The 17,206-nt window shown below is 38.1% G+C and overlaps 1 protein-coding gene across 1 annotated transcript in view; it reads right to left on the bottom strand.

The window, feature by feature from the left end:
* The window catches only part of LOC113035231 (protocadherin-15-like), a 238,074-nt gene extending 234,769 nt beyond the window's left edge, over positions 1-3,305 (bottom strand). Inside the window, exon 1 of the mRNA XM_026190646.2 lies at positions 2,400-3,305. The gene's annotated coding sequence lies outside the window, so the exon portion shown is untranslated. The remainder of the gene's footprint in view (positions 1-2,399) is intronic.
* Positions 3,306-17,206: the final 13,901 nt, after the last annotated feature.

The raw sequence follows: 17,206 nt of genomic DNA, 5'->3' as shown, positions 1-17,206 counted from the left end.
AATCATCTTCTCCCTTCATGCTCCAATGGGGTTCTGGACACGGCTTTCCACTCCAGCTGCTGGCCACAACAGTTAGTCAAACCCTACAACGACCTAATGCAGCTATGAAATTGTCTCTATGAATTTTCATCACTTTAAGATTTAGATAATGAAAAGTTATATTCTAAATGTGTAGATCACAGTCCCCCTGGTCCTATTCAAAATGAACAGAAAAATCTCTTCCAGATTTGACCAGTGTAAACTTTTATAGATATGCAGATATAAGTCCTATACATTCAGGCCACTGAGTCTCACAGCATAAACATAAATATATTTATTGTGAGTATGCATGTAGATAAATTAACATTTCAGCAACAAATCTGAAAGATGCAATAGTTAAACCGAAAGGGGAAAAAAATCAAAAGGGGAATCTGTGCTGTGCTCAGAGTGGAGTCCTCCTACTGCAGCAACTCGTAAGCTATTGCACCTCTGTGTGTCAACTTCCATGGCAGTCTTCAAAAATTACCCTTATTTGTTCATCTCCTCAGATAAATTTCTTTGTTACTCCCCTGTGGTTGTTTGTTTGTACTCATCCCCCCCCCCCATCATTTCTACCTGACACTGACTACCGGCAGGCATTACTTGCTGCTTTGTTGAGCTCTGTTACTTCTTTATTTCCCAAAGCCGTGGATGACTTGTCTCTCTCTCACCAGCCTGGACAGAAAGCTGCAGAGCATTGCAATTTCATGCACCCATAACAGATATGACCCATGTGTGTCCATGTATGATCCACATGCACATAGTATTGTTGTATCTGATGAGAAGTTGTATCATTTCAAAGCTGACACGCAGTTCTCTTGTTCAAGATTTTTATTTTATATTTTGGGCCTGCTAAGACAGAATTAAAGGAAATGAAAGACTTTTGGATCTATCAAATTACATCTGTTAACTATTAAATTCCTGCGTAATACAAGTAATACTATACAAGATAAACTGTCAATCAAAAAAAATAGTCTAAGCTATTTTTCTGATTTCCATGCAACTCTCGTGCAGTGGATAGAAATACATAGACTGTTTGCCTTTACTGTGAGATCACACCTTTAACGTTCAATAAATGGACATTTAGTGTCTTTTTCAAACCAGCTTTCAACCCTTTTCCATACACCTCAATCATCAGATGCTATCCCACTGAGCGAGCCATGACAATGGGCTGCCTATGGAGCAGGGCATGGGCAGAATATCAATAGCGTCTGGCTGGCCTGAGCCACGCTACTCTTCATCTCTCATTTCCCAAATGTGCGCCTCTGGAAAGAACAGGCCAAACCCCAGACTAATGAAGATATCCTGCAGCAGTATTTTTTTAAAGTGTTCCCTACACACTTCTAGGGCATTACTATCTATACCTGTAGATACTAGAAGCTGGAATACACAGGGAGGAGAAGATAATCATTTTCTTGACATTCAAAGTAAGGAGGATTATGTACACACACTACCAATACATTTTTATCTCACCGAATCATTCCTTCCAGAGGAATATCCCTAAATCACCAACAAGCCTTCGCACAATCAAATAAAGAAATGTATCAGACTTGGGCATTAAGTTTTTGCAAATGGTACTCTGACTAAATACAGAAATAGTCCCAGTCATACTACAGAACCCTATACACTGCCCCTAAGAACACACTTTGCTGCATCCATTTTATTAAGTTATAGAGTAAACTAATTACAATATTTAAGCTCTCATACGACGGTATCTATTGACTCTATGCAGCTCAAGAAGTGCCCGTCTGATGATACAGAGGTTTTCAGCTCTACAAGCCAGACTCATGACATGCACGTTTTCTTGTTTTATGGTGATCCCAAGACCAAACACACCTCCTTTTAGCTCCTGGGAGGAAAAATGTCACGATCCAACTCGCACGTGTTACGTGTACCGTACATTAGTGGTACTCGGAAGAAATAACCCGGCAATCTTTGATGTTCCTTTCAGAGTAGGTAGAGGCATCTTTAGTAATGATACCAAGAATGTACTAATGCAGACTAAAATGCGAATCCCTTAACTATTGATCCTCTCCTCGGGTGCACGTTCTGCAAATTACATTTAGCCTTATGCTTTGAGCTTTGGATATACAGAGCGTTTGAGTAATCTGACGTGATAAGCTTGTAAAATGCCGTGCCTGGTGCCTGGGTAAAGCTGTGCAACATACAATATGAGTAAATCCTTCACCATTAATTTAATTGTTTTCGACAAAAAATATTCAAAACGAATGCGATTGCGTCTACACGTAACAAGCTATAACGGAGGATCAGACAAAAACTGTATGTGTGGAGACTGATTTTTTTACATCTTGTACAACTTCACATACTGAATCCAAACAGCCTGAAGAAAACTCAAAAGTGACCAAAATTGATCCCCTTACCTCACGGACGCAGCCGCTGTATTCCAAGTGTACCAAAGGTCATTGCGCAAATTTTCAGAGGACAAGATGCAGGAGTGGTGAGAAGTAGGTTACACTGCACAATACCTAATCCGGTTGTTAGTGTCCTTCAGACGTGGTCAACCCACTAATCTTCAAAAAAGCGAAGGGGGTCGGAGGGTTCCGGGTGCAGACGCTCCGCTTATAATCTTGCCACTTATGCGTGTGGCTCACTTTCTCTTGCGCCGATGTCAGTTAAAGTTGTCCGTATTTCTTTCACGAACACAGATGCACATGAACAAAAGCTGCGAACGTTTCCCTGTGCAAAAGAAGAAAGGGTCAACGAGGTCTTCAGCGAAGCCTGTTTACCATTCCTGACAGGTGGCAAGTCCTGCCACCCGCTGAAAAGATCCACACATCACCTAATGGAATGTGGAGACGGCTGAAGCCATAAAGCGAATCTCCGGGCAGATTACCCGATGAGTTGTGTTGGTTTTTACCCATTTCCTCGTTTCTTGAGCTCTGGCGCCACCCAAAGTTGGAGTCCAAGTGTCCAGGATTCCCAAATGTGCTGCCCTTTAACAAATTTAGGCCACGCAATTGGAGCTGAAAAGATGAAGATTTTGAGACACAGTACCAGTGATGATGTTTTTTGTTTTGTTCGGTGCAGGTTTTGACATTTGGATTCATTCTAACATCAGGTATCAAATCAGAGCATCTGCATATCGGTAACATTAAATTAATCGAAAACTTCCTTCATCCCTACTAAACGTCCTCACTATAGTTAAAGCTGTGCACCCCAGGATGCTTCTGTCACAACTAGTTTTCCCAGCTGGATATCCCGCACTGCAGGGCTGCTGCTTTTTCTTCCGTTTGCTCTCACTTTACTGCCTCACCGTTTGCGCCGGTTCCCAATTAACCCAATTAGCTTCCGAGATAAAAGGCAATACTTCCCTTTGTTTTTAAGGCCAGCTCTCAATTTCTGATTTCCATTTCCTCTTTGTTTTCTTCATTTATTTTTCATGGTTATCTCTGAAATTTTTACCTCCTGATAAACAAAACATCCAACACTTTGCTTTCTTTTCACTTGTGGCATCTGAATCTTAAATTCAAACCTAATCCCAATCAGACACAATTTAAAAGCTAAAAAATTCCTTATTTATTTCGTTGTAAATTGTACATAAAGCCGAACTGGAATTATTCTAGTCTCCTACAGAAATCGACTTCTGTCTTGGGATCTCAGAAATCCCAGCTACAAAACGTGCTGGCAGTTTTTATGCAAAGCTGAATCTACAAATTTCAAAGCAGTCTATTTGTTTTCACTCTCTCCTTAACTATTATTATTTTTCTCTCACAGGTCATAATATCAATGCTTCTGGGTCATTTCTATTTATCACCTTCATTAAAATATGCAAAAATATGTGGAATGGAGAGCCTACTTCAAAATGATAATAGTAGCTTTTAATAGTGCCACTGAAAGGAAGAGTATAGCTATTATTTATACTTATTTAAGACACCTAAAAAATGTTGTATTACAGCCAGAGTCAACAAAGCATGAGTTCAGTATCCCTAACACTGACCTTTTATTGTCTCTGGGCTTATATAAAAGGGATTAAATGAGACTTCACAGACTTGTGTAAATGTGCTTTTTAAAATTTTTCATTTTATGTTTGAAAAAGAAGGAATAAGAAGAGATATTTTTTAGCATGCACTGCCCCTAAGTCTTGACAATCTGCATAGTATGTCTCTATCTGGCAGGGCTGGATAGATAGATCAGTTGCAATTTGTTCCTGTCTTTTCCGTAAATCTCATAAGCAGAGTGAAAACACCCTCAGTATCAAGTGTATTAGATGTAAGTGCTGAATCTGCATGCGAGATTGCATAGTATAACAATGCCTACATGCCCAAGACTTTTCTCAGCTTATCTTACACTGATCCCATATAAGCCCTGATCTGGAAATCTGCATGCAGATTTCATCGGCATTTATAGTGTTTTCTTCACACAACTCTTGAATATCCTGCAAAGATAAAGAAGATTAGGCCTAAATAGAGAAGGAAAGCTGAGGTCAAAATTCACCTGCAAAAACGGGAGAAAATAAATACGACAAGCAGAAAAAACAACTCCTCCGTAAAAGACTATTTAAATTCAAAGTTAGCAAAACTACCACTGGTGTCTGCTATCAAAATTAGTAAGTGATATATTGTTGGCTAGTTAGTATTAGTCCAACCATAAACAGACCCAAAGCCAATCAAACAATTATACAAAAAAGTAAAGTGAATATCAACAGATCCATGAAAACCAGAAAGCAATGCAAAGGAAAAAAGGAACAAAGCAACACAAAAGCACTTGAAATACACTTGAAATTCATTCAGGGGCATAGAGGGTCTGGGGGGCAAGAGGTAAACTACAACTTGAACATGATGCCAGCAATGTTCCCTCTAAGTGTTAGGCTGCGCGCGTGCGCAATTGTGCACTGCTGGCACGGTCTATGCGCACAGAAAATCTGCGTTGCGCACAAAAAAAATCTAACCTGAATTGAAATTAAAATTAAAACTTCAACAATTCTGTTTTGCAGTGTTAGTCAGTAAGTGACTGGCTGCTCCCATATGGGATTAGAACGATGCCAGCTTATCCCATAGTCCAGTCAATCACCGGTGTTTTAGCTAGCAAAGCGGCGTGGCTGATGTGGAGTGAAGCCACTTTAATGACAACGTGTAGAACCGTTGGAGATGTGAGCAGGACAGACGGAACAATTGATGGAAAAAGTGTGGACTTTATACCAGTTTTTAAATTGTGTTGATATGCCACGTTATGATAAAAATATATGCAATGTTTGGTTTTCTTCCTGAATCCTATCGTTGTTTATATTTACTGCAGGAAGAAACGGTAAAAACGGCGTTTTATAAGGAAAACGCTCGAAAGCACTCTCCGCGTGTGAGCAAAACCAAAACCAAAACACCCCCACCCTTTCCGATATGAAAAAAATGGTCGATATGGAAAAATGTACCATATCGACCAATCAAAAAAAATGATATGGCAACATGGTATTTAGTTGTTAAGAAACGGGAGTTTTAGGAGTGACGGCGGTGTTTTGAGATGTGAGAGATTTGCAACGTTTAGGGCAAATTTTGTGTAGTTAGTGTGTAGTGTAGTCAATAGTTTAGTTGTGTGTGTCAGAACAATGAGGTGACTGCTGAATGTTACAGGTGTTACAGGAGTGATACATCTCCTGTTGTCAGGCCTGCAGGTATCAGGCTGTTGTTCTCCTTTATCTCATAGTGGACAGAATTTATTTTTTGGAGTGGCACAAATAATTTGTGCGGCATCAAGTTTGATGAAGAACAGCTGATTGTTCAGTTAATATTTTTGAAATGTTTGTTAAAAAAAATGCCATGGCAGCATTTTTAGGTAAACAGCTGCAAAAAACTTTGTTTTCAAAACTCAGTAACTTTTTTTTAAGAAGTAACTATATAATTAATTGCCCAACACTGGTCATTATAAACTATATTTTGCAGACAGAGTTACAGGACTCTCTTCCAGACCACAGACTCATACTCATAATACAAGTCAGAGCTTTATAATAAATAAATGAATAAAAAGTTTTGTTTTCAAAACTGGAGTTGGAGAGGTCATGAACAAGATTTTTTTTTAAATTTTCACTTACAATTTTCATTGTAAGTGGGCTAAAGCAGTTAATTAAAAGTTGTCTAACATAAATGTAAATGCTGTAATTTTCTTATTTTAATAAACCATGTAACTTGGATGGATTCGATGCTGGCGTGACTACAGTGCACACGTCTGTTGTTGCTCACAGTGGTCCAAGGGACCGCTCAGGGAGTTTGTGTGTTCGCTCAGACACATGAAAAATTAGAGGGAACATTGGCTGCCAGTTTATCATAGAGCCAACACATAGGTACGGAAACCATTCATGCTTCCATTCACAGTCAATTTTAAAATCCCCAATTAATCTGATTCCATGCATCTTTTTAGAATGTGGGAGAAGTAGCTGCACAGCTAAAGAAAACACATGCAGACATGGCATGAAAGGTCCCAGATGGGATTTGAACCCAGGCCCCTTAGCGTGAACACTTAAAATGACCAAAAGAAACAGAAAATGAATGGAAAACATGCTTTGAACAACAAGAACAGCACCCATGATTGCTTTTTACTGGGCTTTTCTTGTGTTACTGATCACTAAAATGCTTTTAAAAATAACTACAAAGACCACCAACAGTTTTACATAATACCAAATCCAACAAATGCTTGCAATGTTTTGTCTTGTATTGTGTTTGCATAAGTGTTGGTGGTGCAAATCTCTGTATCTAGATTATTTAGAGTTGTAAATAGTGATCCACAAACCTGGGCTATAAATTTGAGTTTGAACATATTTTTACTCAAAGCTAAACAACCATGAAAGCAAAGAATTTGTTTAATGTCAATTTAACTTCTGCTTATCATTACCCATAAAAGTTTTCTTCACCCTATTATGGTTTTATGTTACAACTATTAGTTACAATGCATGTAATTATTATACAGCCCATAAACAGCAACTCTGTTAATAAATGTCTCACTGTGTGATTTAAAGCACAAGTGTGAAAAGGATAGTGCTAAAGAGAACTTCTCTTATAACAGTTATTTTTAGTGCACTAGATCTTTATTATAAGTTTATTTTTTAAATAGATTGATTTTAATTTCTGGCCTTTTTTTTTTAAACAAACAAACTATTTGTAGTTTTTTGTTAAAAAATCATATGACATACTTATATTTGTTACTATGTTTCTGAAAAGACTGAAAAGACTGAACAGAGAAATTGCTTTCAATTATTTCCAGTGACTTCTCAGGTTTCAGTCTAAATTGTAAACAAGTCTATGAAATTGATTCATAACTCTATCCAATTGGGTTTATGATCTCAATCTCCAATTTTAAGTCATATTCATTAAATCCTGATATTCATTTTATAGATTAATGTCCCATTTAGAGTACAATAGAATTTGTGACTAAGTAACTGCTCACAGTACTTGAGGGCTGTAAAATTTCAACTGAAACGTATAATCAATTGAAAAAAGTTTATTTTCTTGAAATGCAAGACTTACAGGCTCTAACTGCCTGAGTCCCTAGGTTGGGCTCACAGTGAAAGTAAAAGTCACCTGGGAGATCTTCAGCTCCCACCTCCAGCAGAACTTCAACAACATTCACACAAAGGCTGGGGACACTGAGTCCAAATAAAGCTGCTCTTCACTTCTGTTGTTGTGGTTGTTGCATGAAGCTGTTATAATGGTAACCCCCAAAACAGATGGTAGACACCAGAGGTGAAGGGAGCCATCAAGCTGAAGATAGAGTTTTCTCAAGCTTGGCCCAGCTTGTGGGATTTCTGCAAAGGAAACAGAGTCTGAGGGCGACTTGCCCATTACCAGGGCAGTGTTTAAAAAAGTGCTGCCTGTGTCAAAGCCCCTGGGGTGGGTGAGATTTAGCCTGAGATTCTCGATGTTGTTTTCCTGGCTGAGAAGCATCTGCAACATGGCTGAAGGTCCAGAGCCTGGAGTAGCAGACTGGGGTGGTGGTCCCACCTCTTTTTAGGATTTTTTTGTTGTTGTTTTATTGTCATTTTTGCCTTTATTAGATAGTGTAAAAGTGAAGGTAGACAGGAAATAGGGGAGAAAGAGAGGGAGAAGACACGCAGCAAAGAGCTGCAGATCAGACTGAAACCTGGGCTGCTGTATTCTAACCATGTGGAAGATGGTCACCCACTGAGTTAAAGTAGTGCCTGGTGGTAGGGGATAGTGAATATGAGGGAGGGGTGGGTACTTATGTAAAACCAAATGAGCATGGTTCTCATTTCTTGTAACGAGATATATTTTTTATAGACACAGTTTTGTAGGCTACACCAGAAAATGTATGAATGGAAGGATAGCTGGCTGAACAGATAGATGGGTGGATGGATGAATTAATGGCTTTGAGTATTTATAATTAGCATACTATTTTGCTATTTGTAACAAGAACCACAAACATAATTTGTCAGTGGAATAGGCGATCGTGGGGCGATCGTGGCTCAAGAGTTGGCAGTTCGTCTTGTAATTGGAAGGTTGCCGGTTCGAGCCCCGGCTCAATGTAGCTTGCCATCACTAGTGTGTGAATGGGTGGATGAATGAATGTAGTATAAAGCGCTTTGGGGTCCATAGGGACTAAGTAAAGTGCTATACAAATACAGGCCAAAACGCAAGAATTCCTGTACAAAATAAAAGAAGCATTGTAGCACTGACATAGAGTCAAATAATGAAGTAATGTGACATGTCAGGTGTTTTCCCTCCATGATTCCTTGCATACCAAAAGATTGTCTCTCAAAATAGCACAAGGGGGAAGCTGTGGAATCCTTCAGCAAAGGCTCTATACTGACTGTGTGACTAAAACTGTTTAATCAATGAGGTGCTTCATGTTATACTACAGCCGCAAGATTTGAGATGTGCAGGTGGGAATGTTATTGGGGATTAAAAAACATATTTGACTCTGAGACAGGAATTAAAGCAGCTTATGCTTCTCTACACAAACTAAATGACTGAGCTCAACAGCAGTATTGAACATAATTAATCACCACGTAGATGCTGGAGAAACCTTATTATGCAATACAAGCTACTTCTCGTGAAAATGGTCCTTGAGGTGTCCTTTATTGATTTTTAGGTAGGCTGGAATCATTTGTCCATAAACACCAAGCTTAATCATAATAACTCAATCTGTCAGGTTCAATCAGTAGTCTGGCCATGACTGCGAAGAGATGTTTAATCTAATTAAAATCCATTTGTGTAGTCTGACAGATCCATTAGCCAACGGATTTAAATAATCTGGTATCGTTGTTAAAGCACAAACAATAACAGATATTTCAGGGAGAATTAGTGCTAAATGGCTCAACATGGAGCCAATCCACAAATCTCACAGTAAGCTCCCCAATGAATAAAACATGTGGATTATATCACAGTGATGTTGAGATTTTGTATGTAACAAGTCACTGTCCTTACTTGTCATGCAAATAAAGATGTCAGACTGTGGTCTCTTTTTTGCCATGCAGTAGCATTTCTTGACCTCTTAAATGATTCATAACACAGTGTTATACAGATATCTGACACTGTATCAAGACTAAGCTTCGCCTCATCTTTGATTTAGTAAATAAGCCAGGTTCTCTCTGTCTTTGCTGAAATACTGTACAGTTACATATGATAATTATTTTAAATCCAGTTTTACTAAAAAAAAAAAATACTATAATTTTAAATGCTGTGCAAATTGTAAGTACAACACATGCTATCAGTCTGTCTGCCTGCCTGCCTGTAAAAATATAGAATCATATGATTTAGTACTTTCAATGGACAGTTATTAGTATTAATTTGTTCATGTTTTATGTGATGTGTGTATAGTGAGAAAAAGTTGAGCTACTGCAAAATTATATGTAATGGTATCATAGACACCTGCAGTGACTTAAGTGGGTCATGTGTCAAAGTAATATCTTCATGAATGACAGGACACAAAATGTTCTAGTAAAACAAGACAGTTTTAGAAGTCATAGAAGTCAGTCCGTTTTTGATTAGGGTGGTGCAACTCCCCCCAGAATCTGGAGCTTTTAAAAATTAATTTATTATATCGTTGACCCTTTAGAGTCAGGGTCATCAAAATCCGTAAAAAATGATAGAAAAAAAGTTCCTTTATTTAAAAACATCAGTGGATGTTGGATTCTCTAAATTAGCAAGCAAAGATTTTTAATGGCCAATATAAAGATTACATATGATATATCAAGATATATAAAATATATATTTATGTATACATTTAATAATGTTTTAATTAAACTACATGTGTGTTTGTGTGTAACATGTGTGAGTGCATGTGTGATACTTATAGTATACACTGGCTGTGGCTAAGGTGGCAGAGCTGGTCAGCCGCTAATCAGAAGGTCGGTGGTTTGATCCCAGGCTGCCTCCTGGCTGCATGCCAAATGTCCTTGGGCAAGATACTAACCCCATGTTTGCCTACTGGTGGTGGTCAGAGGGCCTGGTGGCGCCAGTGTCCGGCAGCCTCGCCTCTGTCAGTGCGCCCCAGGGCAGCTGTGGCTACAATGTAGCTTGCCATCAACAGTGTGTGAATGGGTGAATGACTGAATGTAGTATAAAGCGCTTTGGGGTCCTTAGGGACTGAGTAAAGCGCTATACAAATGCAGGCCATTTACCATTACCATTTACACTGTTTTAGCTAATATTATTGCAATCATTTATTATTACTTTGCAATTATATATAATTGCACTAGTAAAATACACTTAGGTTGTGAGAGATGCACAAGTGTGAGGATAAAATAAGTATTCATAGTGTATCAATGCATTTTCCCATGTAGAGGAGGTGTAATAATGGTCCTAATCCATATTCAGAAGTCCTAAGTATTGCATGAGGTCTTTATTTGATGAACCAGTTCAGCGTTACATAATGAAAGGTGAACTCATCTTTGATTCCACTGCTCTTGTATTCATCTTGTAGCATTTCTGAATTATGCAGCACAAGACATAAGATGTGTCAAAAACATGTAATCCATAATTAAAGACTTTTCAATTATTAATGTAATGCAAATTATGAATAACAGTCAATACATTTATCATTGCTGAATGAAACTCCATGAAAGCAAGAGTTTTCCAAAGGAAATATAGATTTACATGGAGTAGAAATGTGAAATTTATGCGCTTTTTCTTTTTAAATGGCATGCTGGAGATATGAATCATTTAAACCACATGAGAAAACTGACAAGGAACATCAACATGAAGTAAGCATTTCTCACTATTATATGAGATTATCTGTGAAATCTCTATAGAGGCAAAAATACAGATGCTGGGGGAAGGAGAGGCTGGATAAAACCAGTGGCATTTGATTCCTAATGGTATGTCATATTAAAAGATTTAGGAAATTGACTGTGTTTACTAAAAAAGTGTTTCCCCTTAGACCGTGCACATGAGCTGGAATAAAATAAAACCAGAGGCTCAGTGTAATATTTAAGGCTCAGTTTTTGTTTGTTTGTTTTGTCGTCTTCTTTTTAAAATTTTGAGCACTTCAGAAGTTTGACAAGCATGTAACTTACCTTTGAACACAACATGCTTGCAGGCTTTGGGAAAATACAATAATTTACCTTATGTTCAGTTTACCTTATGTTCAAGAATTGCACAAAGTGATCTATGACGCTCACATGTTTAAACAGTAATCATGAAGTTACCATCTGTAGCTTTGTTGTTTAACAAATAGACTAGAAACAAGGGAATAAGCTTGTCTTGGGGTTAAAGTAACCAGTTGTTCTCACTGACTAGCCTGTCATACCCTGCGTGTTTAATATGAGCAAACGAAAGGTTTCTAAAAAAAGAAATTACATTTTGCTAGGGGTCATATATGGGACAATTTTATGCGACTTTTGTATTTAAGTGTTGTTATAAGATCATCTGCAACTTTTTGCAAAAGTTCCATTCATATCTAGTACAGTCTCTATAGAGGATGTGCTTTCCCAGAATATTCATCTGTGCTAGAACAAATCATGCAACTCCAATTATAAGTACCCAATCAGGTAGCACTTGCAAAAACATTCAGAAAAAGCTGACAAATTACAAGCTCGCCAATTTGTTCAGGCCATATAATCAAAAATGCAAACGTTATGGCCTTATGGGCTTTATCAGGGGATTGAGACAAAATAGAGGTATATCATTATACATCTTCATACAGCAGCAACTTTTTTGCTGTTTTCGTCATTTGCTTTGGTTTTGGTTTTGTTTTGAGCCGATCGATTCTTGTTTTATAAAGAACTTGAATCACAGCCTGAGGGAGGATGTAAACCTTGGAGTTCGGCATACATTGCCCATCTTTCACATATCCCTGTAGTAACCAGGTGACTAATGCACCAGACTGACTGCGGCATAGCTCCACATGAGCTGAAAGATAAACAGCGTCACTATTTCACTCGATTAGAAAGACGTTTTTTTCATGAAATACCCAGCAGTACTCCTTAATGAGTCTTAATGATTAGCTTTTTGGTGATAAACTTAAAATGTTTATTTACCACTTGCTAAAGGCTACTCAGAATGGACCATTGAGTTTTGCATCTTAACCTTCTGGCTGTTTTATGTCAGCATCCATCCCTGATATCCCCACAGTCTACCACAAAGAAACCAAGACTAAGAGCCAAAAAAGAAGATACATGTGAAAGACAAAACTTACCCAAAATGAACCGTTAGAAAGACTGCTCTGCCTTGTGGCTCCTGAATCGAACAGCCAAATCACATGCAGAAGGACAGCAGACAGACAAAGGATTGTCACATAATCCAATGCCTGAATTTAGCCAAGGCTTTAATCATCATCATATGCAATTACAACCAGCCTTTTTTATCAGATCGTCCTGGTTCTGTTTTTATTAAAGGTAAAATATAACAGCGACACTTCTCTAACCACATAAGATAAAGAAAACCAGACTGAATTAATTTATTATGCCTTCATATTTTCCTAAAAATCATCTCTAATGCTTTCCATCTCAATTACATTTCTATTCTTGTAATCATCTTTGCATGCTTCAGTTCCCAATTAGGTCTGATGTCATTAACCTGGAGACTTGGGTGCCAAAGTTCCAGCACACCCCAGAAAACCCAGTGCATGTGTGTGTTTTGTGTGTCCTATTATCTCCAGAGAGATTTGATTTATATCCTCCCTCAGTCTGTTGTTCGGTATCTTTTGCTCCCTGCTACCCTCTGTCCCCCAGAGCAGGAGCAACCCAGCCCTTCCCATCAAAGCACATTATATCCATGCCAGTGCTCACACAGCCACATATAAGCCTTTTTAATTAGAACTAGACAATTCACAGGAGTAGAAGGGTCATAAGGCATTTTGCAGATTTCAGAGTTATTGTCTGTAGAGAACATGGAAATGGCCACTATGGTCTAGCTTTCAAGTAGCATTGTTATGTATCACAATGTGGAAGGAGAAAATAAAATACTAGCATGTTGTCCAAGTTGTCAAAGTGCCTCACTGGGTGCAAAGACAGACTGATCTGTTTTTGTGTCTCAAACAAATAGAGCTCGAGGCCTGGGGCAAATTATTACACAGCTGGAACAATAGTTCATCTCAGCTTTAAAGAGAGAAAAAAAAGACAATTTAACATTTGTACACTAACGATGCTGGCCAAATGGCACAGCCTGCAGCCATGAGTATAAATGTCAGCATTTAGGAGCTAAAGGGGCATAACCAGGCAATATCTTCCACAGGTGTCATCAAACCACTAGATGTCAAATAGAATTTATGTAAAAGCTGAAGAAATAAAAGAAAGCTTTGGGGCAGTAAGACAGACAGACATATGGATAGACCCCATCAGTGCTCTGGTCCAGCGATGAGAAGAAATCACCTCAGTGGCTCCAGGCTGTTACTCAAATCAATACCTTTTAAAAGGTTTAGACAAGGCATATGAAAGCACTCGATATCTTCCAGCTGCTGCATTTTGTGTTGCTACAGTGTTGCTGATACATTAGTTATTGGTCCAATGTAGTCATATGTGCAGATTTTGAAAGGCATAACCAGGTGTGTGAAGAAACTCTTCAAGATATACCAATGTCTATAATCCAAAATAATGAGTAGAAATAGCCATAAAAAATCAGCCGTCTGGCAACTGATATTTACTATATAGGGCAAACATACAATTAAAAACATCACATAGCATAACTTTCTTTTAGAACTAACTTCTTGAAGGAAGTTGTCGGCAGCAGCATAGAAAAATGAGACAAAAATATGAGCACCAATCAATTTATTTCTTTCTTTAAGAAGACAAAGTTGGTGGCAGTTGTGATGTAAATGCAGTAAAATTCCCTGTGGCGCTCACAGCTTCATCACTCTTTTCTGATCCTCAATGAAACTGTTTTTCCATCAGTTTCCTCTTCATTTAATTGGCAGATGGAGGAACCTCCTATGCCTTCTGAACTTGCCTGTAGGTTTATTAGTCCCACTGCAGTAGGCCATCTTCTCCAGCAGCTCATTCATTTCACTTTGCTGTCAATTTAAACTGTGATCTTAATGTCTTTGCCCTTTATTTTATATTTGATACCATAACAGATGAGGGAATAAAGAGGTAATTATAGAATATACGTTAGAGATCGGAGACGCTCACATCTGTTTCCTGAGATTGTGGAAGTTTAGTCTTAACATGTGCCAGCTTAATGGAGTTTGTATGATAAAATGACATTATGCTTGTAATTGTGTACATTTTTGAATAATGCTGTCATTAAATCGTAGGAATCTTGCAAGGTCACATTCATTTTAGATCAGTGATTCCTAAAGTGTGGGCAGGGGCCCCATGGTGGGGCACAAAAAATTTGAAAGAAAGAGGAGAAGAAAGTTTGAAATTACTTTCAATTATGTACAGTTACATAATTATATAAATGTATTTATTTATATATAGCGTGAATTAAACTGGGAATAGGAGGTGGTTACTTTTTGATATTACTCATCACTCTGACTTAAATTTACTGCTTTGTATTAAAGCTTGTGTCCCAGTGGCAGGTGGATCATACATTGACCTTAACCCTTTGCACTGGGTAACACAAGCCATTTATAGCAAACAGCCTGTGACGTTTATGTTTTTGAATAAAATAAAAAAAAATTCCAGGAACTAAATCACTTTCTCTTGTATTTTGATTACACTTAAAATTGGGTGGGTTTTGTGGGATTTTTTTTTATTTTTTATGTGGGCTGCAGCTCTCGTGTCTTTGGGAATGTTCTAGATAATAACAGTGTTTATTTACACATTTGCTTTACAATGAAAAGATTGTTTGTTCAAGTACACTCAGAGACACAAATCCTCTTTGGGGTTGCATCAGGAATTGCATCTGAACAAAAAAAAAAACAACCCCACTTCTGAACACTGTCCTGTTAAAATATGATAAAATTCGATTAAAATGAAACAGATGAGAGTAATACATTTGTGAATCTTTAATTTGATTTCTTATATCATCATGCTAATTTTCTTATATGTTGCTCAGAAGGTACAACAGATATTGTGTGTAGCATATCTGAAATTGTATTCTTACCATGCTTAAAAAAAGCCACTTTCAGCTGCTCCCTTAGTCACAAGAGGTCGCCACAGTGTCTAATGCTGCATAGTTGATTTGCCAGATGCTGACATTTGTTAATAAAAGTCCAACATTACAAAGGGAAAGGAGATGTTTAGAGAAGGTTTGGTGGAAAGGACAGTTGCAAAAGCAGAACAAAACAAAAACTAAATCACAACTCCATACGAAAATCTAAAATAGTCACGTTGTTATTAAATGTTGCTTGTTTGCTTAAAATGACCACGTATCAATAAGATGGGCTTCCAATATGCAAAAGATCTCTTTAAAAAAATGCACAGCGAAAAAAAAAAGCATATTGAAGACCAGTTAGAGAGGCCTTATTACATTTCTCAGCATGATAGGAGTAGATAGTTTTCTGCTGCAAAAAATTCATCTGATTCATCTGGTATCATAAGATCCGAGTTTCAAACGAGGAATTGGCTCAGTGGAATGTGTGGCGGCAGACAAATGTTCTAACACCCAGAGGGAAGGCCACTGCCATCTATTAGCAACAGTCTCAGCCTAAAAGGTTGATTTCCATTTGTGTGCGAGCCATGAAAACATTTATGAGGCAGCAGACTCTTGTTTATTTGAGAAATGAAGAAAAACATTTCAGACTGTTTCTCATAAACAAGCTGAAAATACCACGTGTGAACAAACGGAGCAAAGCTTATGTTCTGTGGCATAAAGAGGTTTTATACACAGCACCTGACAAAATTTAATAAAGCCTCAGAAACTGCTTTGTGGACATATCTATTGTCAAACATCAAGGTTAAATTCCAACCAAATGAAAAAGGTATGCTTTTCAAGTGCCTTAATGTTAGATTCCATTATCTGTCATAATGCGCTTATTGTAACATTCAGACCCTTTCCCCCGATTGATAATGACCTCTTCTCATGGCTTCTCATGGCGGTGTAAAAAGACAAATAAAAGCTCCCCTGAGAGCCTACTTCAGCTTTTTATGGTGCCTCTTCTCTGCTTCTCAAAGGGCTAAAGGCTGTGTGCCTGTGTTTGTGTTCCTGCTGTCCATACGGCACAAAATGATAAACAACATTGCAGAAGGTCATGTTAGGAAATGTGGGAGCACAACGGGAATAGAAGGAGGTAGAGAGAGATTGAGTGTGCCATGGAAAAGCCATCAAGTGTCACCTCACCCCCCCCACATCCCTACTAGCCCCCCCCCTCCCCCATTTTCAGCTCAGTGCACTCTTTAGCAGAATTATTGATGGTGCTTGTGAGGTACAGAGGACTGGAATGAAGATGCCTCAATCCCAGGGCTGCAAAACAAGAGCTATGGCAAAGGGCGGGGCAGAGCAAAGAACAACACATGCAGTATTTATTGCTGTGTTCAATATGAGGAGGGACAGGGTGAAAAATGGAGCGACATACATCTCACCCTATACCGCTCTGACTGTATTAGCAGCGATGGATGAAGTAAATGTGGCAATTACATGCCATAAATACGCTGAATTCCAAGGAGAACATAGTCAATGCATCATGAAATTCCCCAGAGCAAAAGCAGAGTCATAATGCACATACTGAAAATGAAAGTATAATTTTGCATTATGGGTACTTTGATGTTATTGCAGATAATAGTTGATCCATTTATTTTATTACTAAAAGCTCACTGTTTAATCATTGTAGCTTGTGCATGCGGAGCTAATTTCAAAATGCAAAAAGCATTAATTATGTGCTCACATATTTTTTTGTTTGTAAA

This window comes from Astatotilapia calliptera, chromosome 13, assembly GCF_964374335.1.
Source record: "Astatotilapia calliptera chromosome 13, fAstCal68.1, whole genome shotgun sequence".
NCBI classification, from domain to species: domain Eukaryota; kingdom Metazoa; phylum Chordata; class Actinopteri; order Cichliformes; family Cichlidae; genus Astatotilapia; species Astatotilapia calliptera.
This window is presented reverse-complemented; position numbering and strand designations above follow the sequence as displayed.